Source organism: Macrobrachium nipponense, chromosome 10 (genome assembly GCF_015104395.2).
Source record: "Macrobrachium nipponense isolate FS-2020 chromosome 10, ASM1510439v2, whole genome shotgun sequence".
Classification (NCBI taxonomy): Eukaryota; Metazoa; Arthropoda; class Malacostraca; order Decapoda; family Palaemonidae; genus Macrobrachium; species Macrobrachium nipponense.
This window is the reverse complement of record NC_087204.1, coordinates 5977674-5985091: the sequence shown is the minus strand read 5'-3', so window position 1 is coordinate 5985091 and position 7418 is coordinate 5977674.

The window sequence follows — 7418 nt, the reverse complement described above, 5'->3', positions numbered from 1 at the left end:
TTTCAACTGTCACTCTAACTACCGGCTTAAGCTGTTGTTTACTTTTGTTTTGCTTTCTCTAGAACTTATAATATTTCGTTTTTCTCTCGCCGAATCTCTATTACTAGCGATCGGTGCTCTTATTCTAAATCCTCGTAAGTGAAATATGGTACTTGAACTCCATAGATTAATGTGCTTTTTTTTCCGTTTTTCTACGACTATAAACTTTTCGATTTCATTACTGGCTATCTCCGACTCGCCAGGACTCGCTACTATCGATCTTTATCTTCTACTAATGGGTACCTTAGGGTTTAAAGGGGTTTGTAACCTTGCTGTTCACCTTTTCCTTTCCTTTCCTTTTTCAAATCATACCACTCACATGCATAACCCATAGAATCATAAATAAAGGCTCACCTCATATCCTTAAAAATCACCTTACATCCAAAAAATTCAAATGACCTACGGGCTGCTCTATGAGCAAGAGCCCGTGCTGGCATAAAGCCAGCTTAATCCTAAACAACAACAACAACCACTGGAATTCAGTCCCTCAGCAGTTATCGCTTGATAATGTCCTGTCGATCAGGAGGAAACGTCGCGTTAGAGAGAGAGAGAGAGAGAGAGAGAGAGAGAGAGAGAGAGAGAATGAATATAAGCAATAATAAATCAATGACTCAACCGAATTTTTACCATGCCCTTTGGTGCGTTGCTCGCCAGTCTAAGCAACAATGAGAAAGCCGTCATCAGAAAGATAGAGAAGACTCTTTATAAGATTAATAGTGCTGAAGCAGCAGTCATTTTTAACAAAATAATAATAATAATAATAATAATAATAATAATAATAATAATAATAATAACACCTAATTTTCGTAATGATAATATCAAAGTCTAATTTATGAAGCGGAGTCTCCAAATGAGAATACCTTTTATAAGAATAACATTAATTCAAATAATAAGACTGAATATGAACTGAATATAGAGGTCATACAGCGCTGAAACGGAAATTGACGGTAAAAAGGTTTGAAAGGTGTAACAGGAGAAAAACCTCAAAGCAGTTGCACTATGAATCAATTGTTAGAGAGGGTGGAAAGAGAGATGGAAGACAGAGAATATGAAAGGAGGTAGAGTAAAATGAACGAAAGTGGTTGCAGCTAGGAGCCGAAGGCACACTGTAAAGTAACAAGAGCTTCAATCAATGAACCTATAGAATTAATGTTGGGAATAAATTGAATGTATAACATATGTGAAATTGAATTATTCGATGCAGAGTAAATGTCTGTGCGTACAAGAAATGTGTCCTTATTCATACAATGCCTAACACATTTACTTGTTCAAAATGATCTTTAACACCTCTATTACTCATTTCTTGAATGCTCTCATTAGTCGATCTCGTAAAATAGGTAGGGAGAGAATTCTGTCACCTGAATTATGGAGTCTGTTCCATCCCAATAAAACCCAGTTCTGTGAAATCCCCGTTTGTCATAAAGATATTTTCCTGGTACCCCATTAGTGACTCATTAAAAAAAAAGGGGGACATAATTTCGGTGCTCAAACACGAGAGAAATCTGCGCCATTTCATTCGAGATGGATCATGACGTCCGAAATGAAAGTGCACAACCAAACGTAGATTCTATAAAGATGCGAATGTGATATTTTTCAGGTCGGCAAAGGGAGGTTTAAATACGTCGAAATGACCGGATAATCGGGGAAAATAGACCATCTCAATTCTAAATTTCGTCTGGTAAGGGTTGGACGTCGTCCAGCACTGGCAGAGATGTTCGTTCATTAAACATGAATCCATGACTTTTAGCGAGTGAGCAAATTAGACATACGGAAGCATGACCATCACGTTTTTCACGAAGACGAACGAAATAACGGCATGTGATTTTATAAAAAGATATCTTGATGTGAATACACCAAGTAAAAAACAACCTCAGTTAAAATCTTGATGACCCCTGTGGTGATATATAATTCTTATATAATCCCACGGAGGAAGCCTAAGAGACCATTGCAACTTTTCTGAAAGAGATGCAGGCACATGGCACTGGGTGAGTTCCACTACGTTTAAGACACTTATTTTCACTGACCAAACTTTCTGATTGATTGATGAAATTCTCAATCATCAGGTGGCAGGAAATTCTAAATTCACGCGTCTTGAAAGACGTGACGTGTTGGGCAAAATATATATATATATATATATATCTATATATATATATATATATATATATATCATATATATATATATATATATATATATCTAACAGCAAAAGGAGGACCGATTAAGCAATGGTGAGAATTCTGCAGATGCACACAAAACAAATATATATATATAATATATATATATATATATATATATATATATATATATCTATATATATATATATATTATATGAGAGTATAAAGGCCCATTAAAACAATCTGGTTTATAGCTAAGGACTATATTTCGGTGGACTAACTTCCACCCTTATCAAGTGGTGGATAACAGAAGAATTTATACATTGGGGAAATATATAAGTGGGAGATATGCCCTCAGGTGAGATGCCTGGGGTCACCGCTAAGCCGACGTTGGTTCTGTTAATTGTTTTAATCCGCCTCATCATTCATTGCCTTAAGGAAGATATTGTCTATATGGTCAGAGTCCATATAGACAATGTCACAGTGAAGATTCTACCAGTGTTTTTTAATGGGATTTTATACATATATATAAGTATGTATACATAACCTTCCGACTCCACTCCCGGAATTCACTTCAAAATTGACCGTCTTGGAAACCTGGAGAGACAATGAATCCCACCTCGCGTCTCGAGGCGCTGAGCGCTTCCCGGCGGTTATTATGAATTTGCTCGCGAGTTACGGGGTCGTAAAGTAACTTTTGGGGGCAATTTCGGGATCTCGGATGCTGCAACTTTGATTATGATGCGCTTATTTCCTCCAGTAAAAGAATTATGGCGTCTCATTTGTCGATTTACCGAGGGTGAAGAATCGCTACTTTCTCTTTCTTTTGAACGGTCTAGACAGACGGACTCAGACATTGACGTACTTTGCAGGAAACGGATTTAGTTTACATTAGACATTGATCCGAATGGATAATGGCTTCTTCTCAGACAACTGACAAGATGGGCAGATGTTTTAGAATTGTTTTCCAAGGGAATGCAATTAATGTGATTATCAAATGGGAGGTGGGAGAAACTACGTATATATAGGAGCCCATGATAAAATTTCTGGACCAAATACACGAATAATGACACGAATGAATATATATATATATATATATATATATATATATATATATATATATATATATATATATATAGATATATATATAGTATGATATGTATATATATATATATATATATATATATATATATATATATATATATATATATATATATATGTATGTATGTATATATATATATATACGTATATATATACATATATATATATATATATATATATATATATATATATGTATATATATATATATATGGTATGTATATATATATATATATATATAGTATATATATACGTATATATATACATATATATATATATATATATATATATATATATATACAACCTCCCAGGTTGCAGTACAGGTTCTTTTTAGGTCTTTATATTCTCAAGGATTGCAGTCAGTACATGTACCTCAGTGACAAGGAAGGACGGAAACAGAAACTCAAGAAAACTTAACAATATTTATTATAACCTAGAACAATGACTTAAATCAACCTTGCGAGATTAAATACACTTAATTGTACAGAATATTCAAGAGAACAAATACCTGGTTCTCGGGAACTCACGAGAAAACCTAAAGCTACTACACTAAGCCCTAAACAAGAGAAAATTCCAAGAGAGAAAACACTTAATAATAACAAGGTGGATCCAAATAAGGCTAGCCAAAATAATCAATAACCTAATAATAATAAGGTAGAAGGAATTAAGAGATGATAACAAGGAAAACCTTATAATTCCTAACTACAACACAAAGCTAAACAATGTGGAACTCGGTCCACTAAATACTAACACACAAACAAATATGACAACATATACATGCAAACTTATACATATGTATATTTATAAATAAAATTGACAAAAATATATAATTTCACCTTAAGTGAAATACCAGAAGAGGAGTTGAATTCAGGCCCGTGATCAATCCATCAAGCTGCTAACGGAAGGGCAAAAACTGTACGCCAGGTACTGAAGGGCAACACATTTCCCGATACAAGAGGAACGATAATACGTCTTACCTGGCGGCAGCCTCCCTACTTGTCACTTAACGAGCCAAGTTGCTCTCACTCCCGTATATAGCAGCTGGACGAGAATGACACGGCAAGTAAATACAAAAATCCAGTGCCGGGCTACAGCGATGACGCAGGTCCCGTAAAAATCCTCCGACGGGAACAAGGGGCAGAAACCGCGGTCGCAGATGACAGAGCGTCTGCTAAACCCTCAACAGCAGTGTGAAGGTCGCAGGTGACAACAACACCTGCGCGAGAAATAGCCGTGATCCAGGGACACACACAAAATCCGTGAGGGAAATATCCAAGTGCGTGGTCCAAAAGGAAAGTATCCAAAGTCGTCCTCCAAATCAAAATAAATGCTGCGACGGGAAACAGTACTGGTGAGAGCTTGTCAAGACCCGAACTCTCGTTGACCGGTCGACCATGTCCACTCATCACCTTCCCAGTGTTTATAAACACTCAAAGCAAAAGAATAACAATCGTTAAAACGATAGTTCACTAATACACAAAAGGAGGAGGAGGAGGCGCAAAAACACTGACACAATCGTAAAGCCACTTGGACTTACGGTAACACAAGAGTAAACATACTCAGCAAAAAGAAAATTTAACTTAAAAGTAAACAAAAAAATAAACAAGGCTGATTTAAATCAACAAAGAAATAATATAGTTTTATGTTAACCTAATAATTTATATATATGTGTGTATGTAATATATATTAATATATATATATATATATATATATATATATTATATATAATAAATATATATAAAGCTGAGAGTTGGACTATGTACGTATGTATGTATGTATGGTTGCTATAGATAAAGCTGAGGGTCGGACTAGCTATGTATGCATGTACTATGTGTGTTCGCTATAGATGTCTGAACTACTGGACAGAATTGAACCTAATTCGGGCTAAATATGTAGAATTTATAAGAGATGGTGTTTATCCAGGTGTCATTTTGATCAGGATATCCGACCATACTAACTTCTCTGTTTTTATTCGTAGAGAAAAAAAGATAGCATTATTTTCACGAGGTTTCCAGATACGGTTCAAATGAATGAGGCTAGAGGGCTGCAAATTGGTGTGTTGATCATCCACCCTCCAATCGTCAAGCATACAAAATTGCAGCCCTCTAGCCTCAGTAGTTTTTATTTGATTTAAGGTTAAAGTTTTAGCAATGTTTTCATTTACTTGGAGTACTGAATTTAGGCTATGTTTCAGTTCAATTATTCCGCGTTTCCACTTATGACTGAGAATATATGAACGTGTTTAATGAGCAGTACAAGTATGAGTGTTAATTACGAATTCTACTTCACGTCAAGTTAGGAATATAATGTTTACAACATATGCGTGAAGGGGGAAAACAATTTTGCGCGCGTCCCGAGTAAGCAGGAGGTCGGATCACGCTTTGCTTTTACACTTTCTACACATCTATCTTTGACAAGTAAACAGCATAAGTGAGAAAGAGCGACAGACATAAGTCGCTTTTCAGCTCTCTTTAAACACATGTAGTACCTACCCCCCTCCCTCCCAGACATACTCTCATTAATATTTCAATTGCTATTGTAAGGCTTCCTTTAGATAGATCTCTTCCAGCTCCGAAGTACAGGTGATGAAGACCTCTTGGAACAAGTCTTTGAACTTTCAATTTGCCTCCCGAGTACAGAGCCCTATTGAAATGGCTTTTGGAAATTGTAGCCGTTATTTGTAAATATGCTAGTATTTTGCACTTTATTTTGGGTGTTCTGTAACCCGTTGATTATGTACTAAGAATGGTGTAGCTAAGATTATATACTTTGATTTCGTCCTCCATAATTGTCAAGGAACATTGACGAAGAGAGAGAGAGAGAGAGAGAGAGAGAGAGAGAGAGAGAGTCCCAAGAATGATGTAGCTAAAGATTATATACAATGATTTCCTTTCCTGATCGATAAGAAACCTTGAGAGAGAGAGAGAGAGAGAGAGAGAGAGAGAGAGAGTCCCAAGAATGACGTAGCTTAAGATCATATTTTGTGATTATGCAATTGCACATACAGGGTGTCCATAAAGTCCCAGTACCATTACAAGTATTTATTACTCAGAATGGTACTGGGGCTTTATGGACACCCTGTATTATTTAAAAGATAAAACTGTCAGGATATCTTTCGGGAATCTGTTCGGTTCGCCCTTTTCATTCCAGACCTTTTTAAGCTCTTCGATAGACCTGTCCGTCCTCCCCCATACCCCCAACTAGAACAACAAGAACAACACACAAAGTAGTTTGTAGGCTTACTCCAAGAGTATGCGAAAAATGTACTTTGGAAGAAGAAACGTGACTCTTCGATATAAACCGCCCACCGTTTGACAAGTCGAGTTGCCTAGCATGGAATTTCCTTAGTCGGTTCCAAATAGTATCCTCTAGGGAGCATAAGAAACTCACCCTGGGTGACATAAATTCCTTTCTACGAGATACGTCGACTGCATAAGTGTGGTTTGTCGGGTACTGAGGCTGCGGGGTTAACAGAACTCGTCTTATTTGTTTAATTTGGATTATACAACAGGAAGGTAAAAAAGGAAATATGTATATATATATATATATATATATATATATATATATATATATATATTATATATAATATATATATATATTATATATAAACATTTAGGCTACAAATGTCCCTTAATATCCATTTCGCTCTACCTCAGAAATAATACATATTCACGCGTTAACCAAAGGGGAATTTTGTAGTTGATAATAAGTTCGTCGTCTCGTGGGATCGAACCATGACAGAACAGGAACTATGACTACAATGACGCACCTTAACCCACACGTCCATGAGGCCTGAGTTCTTGTTTTTCCGTGGTTTGATTCCACGAGACGACGAATTTATAATCAATTAAAATATTCCCTTTTGGTTAACATATGTGAAAATATATTATCTCCGAGGTACAGATATCCTTTAATTGGATATTAAAGGATATCTGTAGCTTAATGGATGTTTTTATTTAAATAATTCGATGCAGCAGTTACACCTTCTCTTCCACTATTCAGAATTAGATAAACCAACGTCATCAAAAGCAAAGAAGCAATTAATTGTCAGTATTGCCGTAAACAAAATTGCATCTTGTGGATCGCTCGTGAATTTTGCTTAATGTGATCTCATTGCGTATTTTCCCGTATATTCGTTTTGAACATCCGCTCTCGTCAGTTGCATTTCA